Source organism: Harpia harpyja, chromosome 3 (assembly GCF_026419915.1).
Source record: "Harpia harpyja isolate bHarHar1 chromosome 3, bHarHar1 primary haplotype, whole genome shotgun sequence".
NCBI classification, from domain to species: domain Eukaryota; kingdom Metazoa; phylum Chordata; class Aves; order Accipitriformes; family Accipitridae; genus Harpia; species Harpia harpyja.
Window position 1 is genome coordinate 50630723 of NC_068942.1, and position 18612 is coordinate 50649334.

Below are 18612 nucleotides of genomic sequence, written 5' to 3' on the forward strand. Positions count from 1 at the left end.
TGCAACACAAGAATCCTTACAGCTAATATCCTGGGTTTTAGTCACATCAAGTTTGCACTACTAATGTTTGAAATAATAGCTAAATTTACAAACACCCTGAATATGATAGACTACCAAATTTAATTTATAACTGTTCAAAACTACCACATAAAAATGAAGGAAAACAGTAACTTCTACCACTAAGCTCAAAACTGGCTCATAAACCAATAATAGAGAAAAATAATATAAGCCAAGTACAATACTGGTACAGCAGCATAAGCACCTCAATATCACAGACAAATGCCATTCCTTCTAGCAGCAGCATGTGAATATGAAAACAATACTTAGGACAAGTAATTTATCAGTGCCATTTCTAACTAGGAATAAGGTCCTTTGATATTTTCATGAAAGTAATTTTTTACTAACATGCAAATTTGCTATACTTTTTGTACATCAGTTTTGCCTTAACTTTCCAAAGGCCATTTTCCTATGTCCACAGTAAAAAAAGTAGCATTCCTTATTTGTTTCTGAGCTAGCATTACCAACAACCAAAGGTAAAGCATAATTTTGGAATAAAATTAATCCGCTGCATCTGAGAACTTTTTTTTTTTTTTTAAACATAACCTTACAGATCCACCAAGAAACAGATTTGTAATGTATAATTCCTTGCTTACTTGAATATTCAGGGCCTAAATTAACACATTTGACCTAAATGAGGTGATTTTTTTTCCTCTATTTGTATAACCTTCTCCCTGCTCATACATAAGAGCTCTTCATGACCAACTACATAAAACGTACACTTAAATTAAGAAATTGCTTCTGAAACAGATGCTTTTCAATTTTAAATTCAGAACCATTCTCTACTTGTAATTGCATCTAATTTTCTCAAAGATAGGTGAAAAGTCCTTCAAAACTGGCAGGAGAGAAGGGAGAAAGGAAGAGGAAGGCATAAGAAATGTAGTATCACAACTCCAAAAAGTACTACAGCTCATTTTAGGACACAAGTGGGGATCAGCTTACTTTTTAAAAATCAACTCTGTTTAGCATTTGCATAGAAAATAGTGTTCACAGACCAATGAACAAACATACATAGGAAGTACAAGCAAGAAAATTAGAGCATAAGATGCGCACCACTTTCAACAGGGTAAAGCTCTCAACTTTTACTAGAAACTTTATTCTAGGAAGTAGAATGTTGGTTGTTGCATTATATAGGGAATGATGAAGAAAAAAGAATGGGTAGAAGAAAGGATAAGTAGAGAGTATTATTTTGGTAGGATTTCTAGGAAAACTTACGAAGAAAAAAACAGATTCCACTTTCAGTTACAATATTTAAAGGTAGTCCTTCCCCACATCGATACAAAAAAAAAATATATATTTTTTAATAGAGTTATGAGCTTTAGTTCTACATGTTTTAAAATATCTTCTATCATTAAAAAAGCTTTTAAATTCAGGCAAGATCAAGTGACAGTCACAAAACAACTTTACCATCTTTGTAAATACTTACTGATTGTTGATTAAAAATTAAAAAAAGGTGTTAAAAACACATCTGCTGTGCATATACATAGTAATTGGAAAGTTTTTATTAATTTTGTAGGTTCTTCAAAAAAAGAGAAAGCCACTAACTTTTTTTTTGATTCAGAGACACAAATTTTCATGACAAAATTTATCAAACTAATTCTGTAAACTTTAATTTAGAAAAATATAACAATACCATTTCACGTTTATAAATTTTCATCCAACGTCATACCAACACATAAAATGTGGTGTGTACATAAAACATATTCATCACATTCCTACACGAAGTTAATTCCAAAACTGTTCTCACCTCCTAAACAGTAACTGGGGAGGTAAATTCCTTGGCGTAAAGGACAGATTTTTGTTCTGCACTTCCACAGGAGACAGAATAGGGGAATCCTATAGGGTTCCTACGTGCTTAGTCAAGACACAATAATCTTCTTCAGGAAATAGGCAGGAATCAGGTTGTTGGCAAGAAATCTAAAACATATTCCATCTCACTTTGCACATATTGTGAGGGAACCTTGAACTGTAAAATAGTTTCAACTGTAAAAATGGTCTTAGCACCACTTCTTACACAAATTTGTAGGAACTTAGAACTGCCAAACTTTGGTATGCACTAAAGTATCTAGGCTTAATGGCCCCTCAGTTACGAGTAGAACTGTGTAACACAATCTAAAACCAGATTTTATTATAAATTTTTACAATAAAATTCCTCTATTACCAATACAGCAATTGTTGTTACTATTTAGATGTTGGACAAGAGAAGCAAAAGTCACTACACATAGAAATTTACAGCCTGATAAAAGCTACAGCTACGGTCACTCCTAAAATTTAAGATAACCAATTCAAAGTTATTTAAAAAAAAAGTTACCGACCTCTACGAAAAAGTATTGTTACTGAAATCTACTTTAAAAACAAAAATGTCTTTTATTTAAAAAAAAAAAAATATTCTCATATTTAACATACTAAAGCAGTCTAAAAACTAAAACTTTCCCCAGTCCTCAGGTTTAATGAAGCAATATTCATCACGGGCCCAGAGCAATCAAAAAATCTCTCAATATTCCATTTCTCCTTTCACAAAAATCCCTGAGGTTACACAGAGTTTCTTGAGACTCAAATTTAGAAGTTAGTAACTTTTCCCAAATCTTTAGCCAAGGAGTTTAGAGATCAAACAGCTAAGCATTGCTTGGATGAAGTATTTGAAACCGCTTTCTATTTCCAGTTCCATTTTCTTGTCCCTTTTCTAGAAATCATCATCAGTCTGTAAATCAGGCAAACTCTGTCAATTTCAGAGTGGGTCACACCGAAAATATAACCATTGTGAACAAGAAAGAAAAGGCAAAGGATACTGAAATAATAAGAAAGTCATAACAGAACTCTACAACAGAAAGGTAAGATGTATCTAATGCAGCACCATACTGCATATATGTGGGCACATATATCTTTGAAATGACTTAATTATTACATTTTCACAAACATGCAACAGCCATTCCAATGTAAGAAGTTCTGCTTCTTTTTATAAAGACTACTGTAGATAATGCTCAAAGTCCAATTTTAAAACCCACTGAGACTGAGCTAGAGAAGCAGCTACTTCATCCCATGAAAATATTTTTAAATGGGGCAGAATTTTTAGAGTTGAAAAAACACTGCTTTGATTTCCTGCCTGCCTTACAAAAAACACTGCAACAAATGTACCCCCCCCACCCCCCCATGTTGCCAAAGCAGCGGCAGTAGTACATACCATAGAAGCAATCACTGAGAGGTTACAGAGTAGCTACAGTCAATGACAGTAAAAGAGCTGAACAAGGCAAGGCTCTTCAAACATCCTGTCTATTAAACACTCCTCTCCTCCTCACCAAACTGTTCACATACACCTGTCTTAGCATCTAGTTACAAGGTTATACACCCATTTCCACAGCTTTTCCATGTACAAAAGAGATACAATTAACAACAGGAAATTAAAAGTCTGAAGGCTTTCACCTACTTGACTTTGAAATTTCATTCTTTTGGTTTAGGCTTGGGGAGGGCAGAGACAACTGGCTGCATTTTTCATATGCAACTTTTTATTATGATAAAAAAAACATAGAAGGGAATCCAGCCTGAAAATGTCTGAGGAGCATACAGAACATGAGTGAAAATATAACCACAATCTCATGCAAATTAGCAGAGAGTATGGTTAGTTTAAAGGTAATACTGATCTGCCTAGAAGGCCATATTTAATTTCAACACAGTTTTCGTTACCAACCAAACTAATTTTCAACTCACACATTATTAATTTATGAACTTGACCAGATATTCACATGACACCATGCTTGGAGTCACTTGACTCTTAAATTAGAACTTATCAAAGCTAAAAAGTTAGCTTAATACGAGTTTTTTCTGAAAGGAGTCATGCATACTTTCAGGAATAAAGGTTACTGTGTGAGCAGCAAATCCCAGTGCTAATGAAATCATACCATTTCAGAAGTTCCTATTTGTCTTAAAAAGCACTTCCATAGACTGGGATTATGAATTATAGCTACCTGCAAAAAGATGGAATTGGACTTAATGACCCAAGAGCAGGATTGTATGAGTATGATGTCCCATTAACAGTTCTGTCAAAAAAAGGATAGCACTTCTTTTCATTAACTAAATTACATTTACCTTATGAAGGAAAAAGAAACGGCCCCTTTACTTTGCTATAAAAGCTTTACCTTCCCACCAGCTTGTTTGAATAGTCTCATACAAATAGGCACCAAGCTCATAAGGTACATTTTCCTTTGTCATCCTCATCCTACTTCATTTAGGACATCTCAGTGCGTAAAGATGCTTCAGAGATTTTCCGTTGCATTTCTCTTGTGGGGGAGCTTGGAACTGGCAGCATCACCTCAATTTTGGGGCAGGGGGAAGGCCTTAAAAGGGCTAGGATTATGAAATTTTATGGGTTTGTCTGGAAGGACAGCAGGGAACTGGATTCCCTAACCCATGAGGTCCTTTCCACACCTACTTTCTAACAATTCACTTGAATTAGCTTCCCAAAAGACTCCTCAGTTGCCTTCTATGCTATGTTCCTTTTCAACACTCAACATAGAAGCACCCCAAGAATGACCTATGTAAGGGAACACGGATGAGGACCTAACCAGCACCCAGAGCTGTAAACTCAATTTCTATAACTCTTAGCAGTGTCTGCCAGTATACCAAGACAAAATTTAGTGAAGTTTGGGAGTTTCCCCCCCTACATTTTTAGAAAGGCAAAATGTTTACACAACACAAAAAGGTTAGTAATCCCTGTGGTGGGCTCACCATGGCTAGCAGCTAAACCCACAAAGCTGCTCACTCACCACCCCCCGCCATACCCCCAGCAGGATGGGGGAAGAAAATAGGAAGAGCAAAAGCAAGAAAAATCATGGGTCAAGATAAAAATAGTTTAAGTGAAGGAAAAGTAGAAGAAGGAAAAAAAAAAAAAAAAAGTGATGCAAAGGCAATCACTCACCACATCTCAAGGGTAGACCACTGCCCAGCTACTCTTGAAGAAAAACACTATCTAAAAACCCCTCCCCTCCATTTTGTTGCTAGGACAACGTTATATGGCATGGAATAGCTTTAGTCAGTTGAGGTCATCTGCCTGGCTGTGTCCCCTCTCAACTCCTTGTGCAGGCCCAATCTCTCGCTGGGGAGGTGGGCAGAGTCAGAAACAGAGAAGGCCTTGCCACTGTGCAAACACTCTTCAGCAACAGCTAAAACACGAGCGTGTTGTCAACGCTTTTTTGGTCACAAATCTAAAACCTAGCACCATACAAGCTGCTGTGAAAAAAAAAATTAACTCCATCCCAACCATACCCAGTTGTACTCAGAAGTCTTGTTTTCCTCCCTTGACATTTCTGTCGCATGACCAGTGATTTCTGTCTAGCTGCACAGTGTAGAAAGGCCAGGTGTGAGGATTTTAGCCACCATTAACAATTCTCAAGTGCTTAGGGTTGACAATATTTTTTGCCTTAAAAAGTGAGGGAAGTTCTGCACTGAGAAAAAAAGGCTATGTGGAAAAAACAGACCTTCCTTCTTTCCTCATTACAGACATTTTATTACAGCATTCTGACCATCCCTCAATGCTAACTGTATCATTATTAAAAAAAGTTACAGAAATCTGAGTAGTCAGAATCACCTAAAATATTATGGGAATACACACGAGTCAAATATTCCACTAAAAATACAGCAGCTTATAACTATGTTTTAAGTTCTCAGAAGCAGGGCTTTGCAAAGAAAAAGGTCTGCCATCATTACCTACAGGTTCATGAGAAGGAGTCAGTATAAGAGAATTAACAGCTTTCAGCTGTAGAATTACAAATTCCAGTAATACATTACATTAAACATGCCATTTGAGATATATGCCAACTTAAACTATCACATATGGCATATCTATCTAATTATCACAGTTTGTGTTTTCATATGCAGAGCTGTTCTAGTTTTTAAACAATGTGTCAAAATGCACTCTATCTGAAAACAGAAAATGCTGTCTTTTACAATAGCAGTAGGTCAATACTGTATTTTTAACATGCAGTACACTACATGTAAAAAAAGAGAAAAAATACATTAGAACAAGTCTCTAATGTTTTAGTAATGATTTAGCTTTCTTATTAGTAAAATTTTAAGGTGCAAAATGAATACTAAAAATAAGTTTCTCAAAGATAGTATTTTCAATTTTTATTTTCCCTTTCAAGTCTTTAATTCACCTATTGACATGCTAAGTCTTAACTGACAATGGACAAATAAAACAATCAAATTAGTCATTCTCCCAGTTTTGCATGTGATTAAAAAATACTGTGAAATAGCACGTGTGCAGACATCAGTTGCAGTGAAGACAGACCTCTTCTGTGTTCCTTCTTCATGTGCAATTTGACCTCACTCAGAACAATCGCTATTGCAGAATCATACATTCTAATTGCAGTTCAATACAAATCATGCCCTAAAATCTTTGATTTCAGATTCCACAGCTGGTGGTTGGTGTCACTTCAGCTGTTCAGAGGGATTTCTTTTTTTTAATGTTTCTTTGCGTAAATAAGAAAAGAGCTCACACATAATTACCATGAAAAATTACATAATCTTAATCACTGCTTTTACAACTCAAACAGGACCATTTATTTGTATACAATAAAATCAAAATATGCATGGAAACAAACAGTTAAAACCTTAGTAGCCAAATAACTATGCAGCAGCCATTCCAAATACTTCTGGTTTTTGTTCAGGAGTACAGAATAAATGTAGAGATATGCCACTCAGTTATCAACTGCATTTTCCACTGTCTCCCTCAGTTCTCGCAAACTGTAGATGGGATTTTTGATAATTTCAACAGAAAGCAGACAATATCAAGATATACTTGAACATACCATCTTATTCTAAAAATACAGATTACATTATAAATACAAACATACAAGAGTTTAATAGTGCCTCCCCATTTTTTTTCCCATTTGTTTTTAAATGAGCATCAACTCCTTGAGTCTGCAACTACCTTTACAGAACGTTTCTATTAAGCTCAAAATGAAACACATGCAAAAATGTTTAAGTTTTTGCTGAAAAAATTTGAAAGGCATTAGAATTTGAACACTAAACCGAAACTTTTCTTAGATTTTCATTTTCAATGAACAAATCAGGGCAGGATTTTTTAAATAATAAAGGCTTGTGTAAACAACTGGACTATCCAGAACATAGAAAACCTTAAGTATTCCAACTTTTTTCCTTACAGAAAAGCAGAATGATGCATATATTTGATTTCTTCCATACATACCTCAGTCTCCTCCCTGATCCAAAGTCCAAATAATCCTTCTAAAAGATGAGTCAAAATATTTTATGTAATACACAAAAATAGGACAATTTGACTTCATGATTACTATTTTAAGTCAAAATGCCAATATTTCCTTAGAATTTATTTTTCAACAGTTTACCTGTGCCTTTTAACATTTCAGATTAGAACTTTAACTACAGAATCCTTCCTGCTAATTGTTTAGATAATTTTTGACAATGCAGTCAGTTCCACACTTCATAAATTTTGATTTCCACCTTTCAAATCTAAAATAAAACAAGAATTTTGGAATGAAAGAAAAAATGTAATGCTTGTAACAAGAGCAGTTATTTGCAAATGGAAACAGATTCTAGAAAATGTTTGGTTTGAAGAGGATTTGTAACTGAATCTGGATTAGATCTAACGCTTCTCTTAAAATGGACCTTTTAGCAAGACTTGAATACATTAACATAAAGCCAGTATTTTCCTACGTGGAATTACTGAACAGATTTACAAATATATTAAAAAGCCAGTCTATAAAGACACAGAATCATTCTTTTAATATCAGAAAATGTGGCCACATTTTTAAGCAAGTCAAAGAATAAGATAATTACAAAACACTACTGATTATATACACTAAGTTTTTATCATTTGTCCTGCTTTTGGCATTAGCAAAGGGCTGCATTTCTGCATTAAAAATTGAAAGAAACTTTTAAAACAATGTGATTTTTCTTGCAAAGAGACTATGAACTAAAAGAAAAGGCTATAAAATTCTTATCCCAAAATGGGAGAACGTGTATATTTGGCAAGTTCATACTGATAATCTGTATTATATACCTATTTTTGATAAACATCTGTTTTTAACTGAAAAGGCATCCTACATGTTCCTCACCAAAGCACGTGCGTTATTTCTGTATTCATCATTTACTTGATTATATTAAAATAGAATTTAGGAAGAAAGACACCTCCAAATACAGATTCAAGCAGCTCTATCCAGCTGAGAAAAGTTCAATTACAATTGTTTGCGAGGCTAGAAAATGGTGAGAACACAACCCTCCTCAGAGAAAAAGGCAGTAGTAAATGTTAACTACCCTAGAGAAGCACCAGGAAAAAATACATTCCGTTGCTAGAAAAAAGAATACCCTTAGAAAGAAAGAAGTCTTTTACCAAAACACCTAAATTGGAATCATATACAGATTTATCCCTATGTGAAAACACACCAGTATGGGACTTTGTAGACTGGATGCATACTCCACCTTGCCTAAATTCAGTACTTACTGAATTAATGTTTGTATACAGAAACTGCTGGTAATTTTACTGCCTTTGTAGGAGTGTCTCCACTCACTTTCCTGGGAGGCAGTGGCAAACAGGAAAGAAATTCTCATTTTCAGCCCTTATGCTTAAGGGACAAGAAAAAGAATTTGTATTCCTTTTTGCTGAAAGTAATAGAACATCAGCAGTGGAAAGATGGAAGAACTGTACCTCACTTTACTGACCCGCATATATAAAAAGTTTGGACAACTTCAAGAAATGCTCAACTTCAGTACAATATTTGATCTCAAGCAACACAAAGAATGGGAAACAATTTGTCAGATTTTGATTACTTCCAAAAATCTTCACCCTATCTAAAAATGGGAAGTTTTACTTAACACAAAATCTAAATTCAGAGTGATGGTTATAATTTACTGGCAGAATTTCCATTCTGAACATCAAGTATAAAAGTGGAAGTAAAAAAATATGCATGTTAAACTGCTTATGAAATAAACTACAAATTTTCCAGCACTTAGAACATGCTGAACTACTATTCTGAGATTCAGAATTTAAAGGTTTGTAGAAGGAAAACTTAGAGCTCTAAAAAATAACTTGGAGATTAAAAATTGAAATTAAATACTTGTTGAGACTGAATCACTGGCTTTTTCCCAAATAAGCAGCAAACACATAGTATTTTTTTGAATGAAATATATCTTTCTAACCATCTTCAGCATTTGTAAGATGGCCTGTCAGCCAGATTCCTCAATTTGCCCCATGGAAGGGGACAAACATAGGGGACATCCCACACCTTGAAGCAGATAACACCAGTAAGTTATTTCTGCCCAGAAGAAACATCTATACAGAAATCCAATATGAAAACCATCTTTTGCTTTTCAGCAAGGGAAAAAGAAATTGGGGAAGTGATAATCCCCTTAGAATCCAGCATTTAAATGCTATGTGAAAACTGCTGCACTCTAAAGGGATTAACACAAGAGAACCTGCTTACAGCAGAGTGAAACTTTAAAAATTATTCAATACGGAGAGATAAATAAAGTCTACTCAAATGTCCTAAGGTATCTTGGTCTTTCCCTCTACATAGAGACTTACCTACAAGGATTCCAGAATATCTATGTATCTGAATCCACACTACAGTTCACACATCTGTTTCTTTGTAAACTGAGATCACTTCATATAAAACACGCCATCATACTCCCTTGGTTTGCCAATAAACTGCATTACAATTCAGTAGATTACTAATAGCACTTTTACCTCTAAATTAGCACTGCAACATTACAACTCTTTCTAGACCTACTGAAGTAAGTTATACTACAAATATGAAATTTATATTAGTTTCTGAAATATTTTTAGTTTTAAGCACACTTGACTTGAATATCAGATAGCCTTCATCAGCTTATCTGCACCTCCCAAGTAAGCATACTTTACAATATGAAAACCTCATCACACAGAGCCAGTGCTACTAACATACACTAGTTTACACCAAAAGCCCTGCATGCTTTCTTAGTTGTGGCTTCATAGAATCTTTGACAGGGAAAAGCCACTCAAATTAAGACACCTTCATGCTTACCACTGAGAGCATTACAATCACCTATTCTGATCTCCTATGCAATAACATATCACAGAAAAAAATCCCTGCATTATCTTCGGAGCTCATTTAACTATATGCATATTTTTAGGAAAAGCTCATTAAATTTTAATTGCAGTTGAAATACCACAACCCTCAGTAAACTGTTGTCATCACTTCTGAAAGTTTGTATTGGGAGAAACAAGGCACCCAAAACAGAACTGGCCATTCTAGTAAAAAGCCAGATACTTAAATAATGAAAAAAAAAAAAAAAAGTCAATGCTCTTCAGACAGCCAATACAAAGCTGCCAAAATTTACAAGCAGAGACTTCTTTACAAAAGAAAACGCATGAAAAGAATTTTGCACATGATGAAACTTAAGTTCCTGGACTAGCCAACACCGAAAGCATGGTAGTCATTTAAGCACCATATTAAGTTATTCCATCAAAAAAGGACAAAAAGTGGATAAACAATGAGGGGTTTATTTTTCCTCATTATGAGCATATGCATGTGTGTTGGAGAAGGGAAAAATCAAGGTACTTATTTTGCAATTACAGATGATTAAATTTTGTGCCCTTTTCATGTCTGCACCCTCCAAATCAGAAAGTGCTAAGCTAATTAAGTGTGAAGGACAGAACTGGAACTACTTCTCAACTCCAAAACCCACATTCTTTCAAATAGTAAGTACTATCAAAAACATGATCCACTGGAAAAGATAATACAGAAACAAGAAAATGATTAGTTACTAATCAACAAAGTACCATTTAAAAATTGGAATAAAAATTAAAATTACCTAGGTATAAATATTTAATTCAAACACTGACCTTGCTACCGCTATCCACTCTATGTCTCTAAGACTAGAAGGTTATAAAACATTTGCATAAACTGAGAGGGGGTTGTTTTTAAAAGGTACAGGAAAGCTAAAGGAGGACAAATATAGCCACCTATTTCATTGATTTTTCTCATCAAGAACATGCAAGACTAAAGCTTTGAGGCTACCAATTACACGTGGATTTCCACATACACTTAAAAATATTGTTTTTAACAACCTGATTTAAAATCTGGCTATCTGAGGAATGATTTTTTTTCCTTCTTCTGAATACTAGTTATTCAGGGGAAAGAAATCATGATGACCTCAAGTAAAATGAAGAGCTACTGGCTACACAAGGTAACTTCCTTTTTATAGAGGCTCTTTCCTGTCCAATCCTAAGAGTTTACCTGCTCATAGCACAAAATTGCCCCATCTTTTTTCTGGTTATTTGGGATCAATTAATCAGAAAAAAAGAATTTATTCATTTTATGTATCATGTTGGCACTTACTAGAACAGCTAGTCATAGATGTAGATCCATACAGAACTAGACAGCTTATAAAATTATAAAGTATGTATTTTATTATTGTTAAAAGCAGTGCAAATACTAGATGAGCACTTGGCATTACTACCTAAACAAAACCACAAAAAGTTATATCCCTGAAAAAGGAAAAAAAAAAAAAAATCTTTGTAAAGTTAACACTTCCTTATTTTATTTTTTTTTTAAGCATCTCACTATGCTAGAAATTATATGCTGCTTGAGGAATGAGGAAGAGTAATCACAACAAGAACTGGCAGCCTTAGGTGTACTGCACTGCATAGTAGAAGATGCGGAAGTTGGGAAGTGATATAATTACAAGGAGTTCCTGGGGAATCCAATTTTTACTTTAGATTGACAGAGCTGCCAAGTGTTCATCTAAAACAGTTAAGTAGAAGACATACAAAGAATGAAGTGTGCACACACATGCAAGACAGAAAATAAACCCCATACATGTTCTATGTCTAACACTTCTCATTGCAACAAATCATTTTTATAAAGCTTTAAGGCATCCAGTAGCAGAGTTTCATTGCAGACCTTTGAAACTCAGCACAGACAGAATGACAGAAGAGCCTCTCTTGTTCCACAGAAGTTTTCTTCAAATGCAGGTCAATACACTGCTTAAAAGCCACCTATTTCCCTTTTTTTTTTTTTTTTTTTGTGTTCCTCAGGAAAACTGTTGGTAGCTGCCAGATTACAATAAAACATAAATATTCTATAACTCCAGTTCAATATCGCTGCCAAAACAGTATCTGCCGCAGCACCTGAATTGCTGCTGCTGCTACTACCGCTATACACTATCCTACCTACACTCTGGCGTTTCCCAACACCAGATTACAGATGGGGACAAAATGTAAACCTCAGCTAGATCAAGCTCCAACTCAGCATATGGGCCAACTGGTCTTCTCCCGTTCTCCTCAAAGCCAGGATATTTCATTGTCCAACTCTTTGGGAATACACTCTGATACAATTTTAATTCTCTAAGCACACTGGATGCTTAACAAAGCCAACTGAATGGACACGTGCCATTTCCTACTTTTCCAGTACATGACTTCATATAAATATTTTCAATAATTTATGTTATAAAAATAAAGACTCCACAGTTGTATATTCAGTTAAATATTTGTAATTTTTCATGTACACTTTGAAAATCAGATTTTAGAACACACTAGGAAGATGATAAATTACTGCTGCCTCTGATTATCTGGTTCTCTACAGAGAATTTTCTTCCCTATATTGCCAATGAAGAATCTAAAAAGAACTAAAGTCACTACTTGAAAATAAAATAAAATACATGTACATACAAATCTTCCAAGACCTTTGGAGGTGTGCACTATGGTTCTTGCTTCAAGCAAACAGGTGCCACTCTATGAAGTGGGGGAAAAGAGTACAAATGTGTGAAGCTCTTTATGTGGGAAATTACAAGAGAGTTAAATGGCACTGAGCAAGGCACAAAAAGTGCTTTTAAAATAGAAACAAGGGAACATGCAGAGAACCTCAGTATCTAATTTAATTAATGATTGAGAATGCAAAGGCTCCAACTGGTGAAACATTAGCAGCAGCCATGAATTTCACTGTAGTTCTGTATAACAAGTAATCTTACCTGAGTGATTCTCAAAAAAATGTCAACACATCGATTGTATTTTTCATCTGATCCTGTCAATGCTGAGATGACAGGCCCTGCAGGATGCAGTGAGAGATCAATGATGAAAAACAGATGTTTAGTCTTTTCACAATCAAAACCTAAAAGACCAGGCAAATACGAAATTTTGTCTGAGATTCATGCTTCTTTATATCCAACAAATGCTAATGTTACATTATCACTTTCATATACTTAAGTTGACAAGGGTATCTCTTCTTCACTTACAAGGGATCTGACCCCAGATCATTTATGTCACCAACATATAACTTTAAACCTGGTCCCTAATATACTATTCTTTCAAGTGCTATCTGGTCACATCTAGTTATTTACATGAGCTACTTCATACATCAGCCTATGTTCTCTGGCCTTTCATGAAGGAGACTTAATTCTGTCCATCAATTATGCAGAACACTCAAACCTTACACAAAATTTATTTCAATTCAGAAGTTGAGAAGAGCAACGCACAATAGTATTGCTCATAACTGGCTCAAGCAAAGAGTGATAAATTCATATTTGAAATTACAAAGGCATGTTAGCATAATACAGTTGGGAGTTGACTTCCATAGAAACCATAGCAATCCATAGAAACTTCCATAGTTTCCATTTGGAAACTTCCAGTTTCCAAGTTTTGAAAACTTCCAGTTTCCAAATACTGCCTTAAACTTACATTTCATTCAGACCAGTTAAGTAATTGCAAATGAATTTTAATGCTTAGCGATAATCAAGAACAGCACATTTAATATTAAGTAAACCCCAATCAGATTCAACCATAGTTAATTATCTAATATGTTAAAGTGAAAACAAGTTAATATGGGGGATGGGAATTTAGATAATTGTCATTTTATTATGTATTAAAATATTTAATATGTCTACTAAATATACGGTAAATTTAAAACAGAGTATTCTGACAATCATTTCTCTATTTTTAAATTAAAATACAAGCAATGCAGCTAATCCTTATAATGCTATGAATAGTCACAAATTGGGATGCAATGAAATCAAAACAAAAATAGGATGGAATAGAACCTTACATGTCTGTAATGTAACATTTAAAAGATCTCTAGGCTAAACTCTGGTTTGATGTTTCCTTTGGGGGACAGAAAGACAGAATCGCCCTGAATACCAGTGAACATAAGGAACCTCATAGTCTCCTAAAGCGATGTCATGCAGTTAGGCAGAAGATATTAGTATACCTACATTAAATTAATAGTCTCACACAGGAACAGCACACTCATGTATTCCAACTACCAAATACCAGCTCTCAATTTTACATGTTTCCATGTTACTAGAAATCCTTAAAAGAATCACAACTCTGAGCTAGCCGGCACAAGCACCAAGCATACCCCACTAACACAGCATACTACACTACACCAGAAATTCACACCAGACACGAACAATATAACTCTTCTCATTTACAGACAATTGTATTTATTGTCAGAATAAACAAAAATATTTTTGCTAAGTCCATTATAAGTGACATTTCAAAAACATGTTTATCAGCCTCATTACTTAACAGATACATTTGATAAACAGCAAAAATGTATTACAGTTTTAGGTTGAAGTACATTAAGAATTTTATGCTAGTGTCAAACAAATACAATTAGAAAACCAAAAGGCCTACCAAGAAGCAATACCATCAACAAGAGTCAAAAAACAGCCTTTCCATTTCTAGTATGTATTGCATTTTATACCATGACACTGCAGCCTCTGAGGGTCAGATTAATTAAGATCAACAGCAGCTGCAATGCAACGTGAGAAGCACGCTGCCACAGCTCTCACCAGTCCAGCCCAATTACCTGCAGCATTCCAACACTGGACAACTGACAACTACCATACTCCTCACCAAGTCATTAACTCCCACTGGCCTACTGATAAATGCTAAAAACCAAACTAACCTCTTTTTAAGACAGACTGCAACACTGACTGCACCTGCTGCAATTTGCAACAATATGTTTGCCAGTCAAAACTTTACAGATGTTGCCTAACTTTATGCTAGAGCTGTGTCCAAAGACAGAAATGAGACAGCAATCGGGCACAAGCCCTCCACCCAAATCCCTCTATGCTCCATTTCTAAAAGCCAGTTTGACAAATTCACTAAATCCAAGGTTTTCTCCCCTGGCCAAAAAGCTACTGATCACTGACGAAATAAATTCTGTGGTCAACTACTGATGACAGTATCTAAGTTACTGCAATTAATTAAAGAACAAAAAAGATCAAAAAGTATTTGAAAAAGGTATTGCTTGTTACAGGTTACACCCATTAAGAAAAGCAAAAACATGTTTCTTTTACTGCACAAGGGAGAAGAGGAAAACAGTTAAGAGACTCAGACATTCCCTGTTTATATTTTTAAAATAGTAGCTCCAAGACCTACGTTCTGACAAACATCCATTAAAATTTTGATCTATCTGCAAAATACCATCAAAGTATTGTATGGAAATTTAAAACTTTGTGAAAGAGGAAAATTTAACATTTTCAGCACATACCAACTTCAGCTGTTTTTTTAGGTTTGGTTTTTGTTTTTTTTTTCCAGAATGCATTAGTCCAGAAAATAGATATTCTTAATGAATAACTGCTTTACAGAAATCTCAACTTTATCAAAAAACCACACTGTTACTAGAAGGACTTTCACCTACATAAGCTTTCTAATTACTGAGAATCATTTGGTTTTCAATTATATTGAAAACTAGTCAAAAGCAATCACAGTTAAAGGTTGAAAATGATTAAATATGGCATTTCCCTGTAATAACAGCCATCCTCACTTTGTTCTTTATTTTGCCAACCAAGTGCACATATGGTTAGTCTGTATCATTTACTAAAGTTAGACTAACCATTCCAAATCTATCACAAGTTGTTTTAAACCTTTCTTATACAAGACAAAGACACAGCACTTTTGTGCAAGCCAAAGCCATTTACTACGTCAAAGTTTATTCACTCATTAACATGAGTAAGTCCCTACACGTAGAAGAAATCAGTGCAAAATTTCTACTTAAACTTCCACTCAAAATTTCTCTAAGCCTACCAAATGAGAAGCTGCTAAGCAATGATACACTGGGTGAGTTAGATATGTAACAATCTCAAGATCATACCAAGTTACATATTCAGTTTCAGCTTCCTTTTAAATGTAAAATACTAAGGATCTGCTGGCTAACAAGCCAACTTTTTTTTATTCTGTTCCAGTAACCAGGCAACAGACAACTGTCCAACTGAGAATTATCTCTCTGAACAGCTGGCAATCAACACTTGGGGGTTTTTGGTGGTTGGTCTTTTTTTTTTTTTTTTTAAACTAGTAGAAAGATCAGTGATTCCAGTGATTACTTTACAAACCTACACAGCTCTGAAATCTCTACTCACTATGTAGTCATTTCCTCAGTCCCATTATCCCCAAAGTTACTCATGTAAGTAAATGTTTACAAAAGAATCTGAAAATCTTAGATAAATACTTATGAAGTCTCTAATCAGCTAATGTTAACACTTTAGAAAAAATTAGAAGTATCAAGAATAAAAGTGAGATGCATTTATTGATGTATGACAAACCACCTTCAAGGAACCATGACAACAGACAACTAATAACTAACACCATTCTCGCTTCTAACTCCATTATTCTTTTTTCTCTTCCATAGCTGAAAAAGCAGTATTTCACTTCGATATTATTTCAAGTGTTGATTTTTAAAACAGATTCTCTTCCTTACTAGACTTTAGGTTATTTTTAAGAGTTATAAATTAACATGACAATTCCTTTATTATATAAAGGAAATAATAATGGTGACTCGAGCTTGACATATTATACCTTTCCCCTTCCTAACAGTTTAATAGCAGTAATGAAACTAGAAAGTGAACTTAATTATAAATTCCTGTAAAGTTGTGTTACTTACACATTCAATGTGTTTGAAAGGTTTTTAAGAGTCAGAATAAGAGACTTTTCAAAAGGCACTTGCACAAAGATTAGCTAGACTATCTCCCATAATACATGAATGTTTCAAAAAAATTCTGATCTTCAAACACAAAACATCTCAAACACAAGTCACTTCGTAAAAACATAACATAGCCACACAACACTTCATACACTGTCAATACAAGGCGGGGGAGGAAACTCCCACCTTTTGTATTCTCCAAGTATTTAGATCACTACTGATTAAAAATCTGCTATAAAAACAACACAGCTAATCTATTGTTAAAAGCAGTAAAACCTTATCCCCATTTAATTATGTTTTTATTAATCTCTGTTCTTAATATTATCTAATTTCAGTACACATATGACTTCACATTCCAATAAATTGAAAAACACTGACCGAGCTCAAATTCACTCAAGCACCCAGTTCAGACCAGGCAAGATCCTGTTGCAAGATAAACAACGTGATGCGATGTAACATAATTTTGTGCATGTGTGTATGTGTGAGACTGGGATGGGAACGCAGAGAAAGAGCAAGACTGCATGAGAGATAAAGAAAGGGAGAGTGTGCGCCAGCATTCGCAATGGAAAAAATACATGTCCAGAGCAGTTTTCAGTCCAGCGCTCACTATAATTCAGAATGGAGAAAGAGATAAGACAATGAGAGCTTAATACCACAGAAATACTGACTCTCTTTTATATTACTGACAATAAAACCATACGTTAAAATAGCTCCACAGCAGCCACTTTCTTTATGAAGTTCACTTCATTTAATATTAAAGTAGCATGGCTACGTCCGTATTTAAATTTTGGACCAGAACCTACTAGTCAATACACACTCTGTACTTCTCTGCAGAAAGGATCAGCACCTATTACTTTAAAAGTAGGGCATATTTTGCCATTTTAATTTCATTTCCACTAATCTAGGAGGACAAGCCTGAACAGAAAAGAATCGGAGATAATCTAAGCACAATAACCAAAGTCAAATTGCAGAAGTCCAGACAATTAGAAAAAGTCAGCCGGTAACCTGAAAAGAGAACAATAAATTTTGTACTCAAAAAATAAGACTGCAGTGGACAGTAATGTACTTATATACTGCTTCCTATTTTGTAAACTAAAATGTTCAGTGAAAAGCTGTTTTTTCCTTCAATTTCTTGTAATTAGAGCTGTCATATAATTCTTCAGTAATTATGTCACCTTTTGATGTACAAAAATAATTCCAACAGAAATCAGTCTGCATACTGAAGTCCTATATCACAGAGGAAAAAAAAAAGAACACTATTAGATCATAGGAACTACTCACGACTTCTGTATTACAACCAACTTCCTCCTTTCAAACAGCAACTTACGCAGACTGCTAAAACTTTTCAGAAATACAGAAAAGTTTCACATAATCTTCGGCAAGACAACATTCCATAGCGAAATGTACATTAAATACATTTACAGTTATAAGCATCAGAGGTACGGACTAAATGACTTTTATTGGGAAAACAGAATAATTGTTTAAGAAACCTTATAAGAAAAATAAACTGTATCTTTATAATAACTATTTCACATGGTTTGTATTCCCTAATGTTATATGAGCATGAGAGTCTGGAAGAAACCCAAAAGCCATCAGCTCAGGGAATGCCAGGACCTCCGAAAATTCC

At 34.6% G+C, this 18612-nt stretch overlaps 1 protein-coding gene across 5 annotated transcripts in view; it reads right to left on the reverse strand.

The window, feature by feature from the left end:
- The window catches only part of NOVA1 (NOVA alternative splicing regulator 1), a 156866-nt gene that overhangs the window by 133582 nt on the left and 4672 nt on the right, over nt 1–18612 (reverse strand). The window contains exon 2 of one of the 5 annotated variants that reach the window (XM_052782519.1): nt 13036–13112. The exons of the other annotated variants lie outside the window; for them this stretch is intronic. The gene's annotated coding sequence lies outside the window, so the exon portion shown is untranslated. The remainder of the gene's footprint in view (nt 1–13035; nt 13113–18612) is intronic. 5 annotated transcript variants of the gene reach the window in all.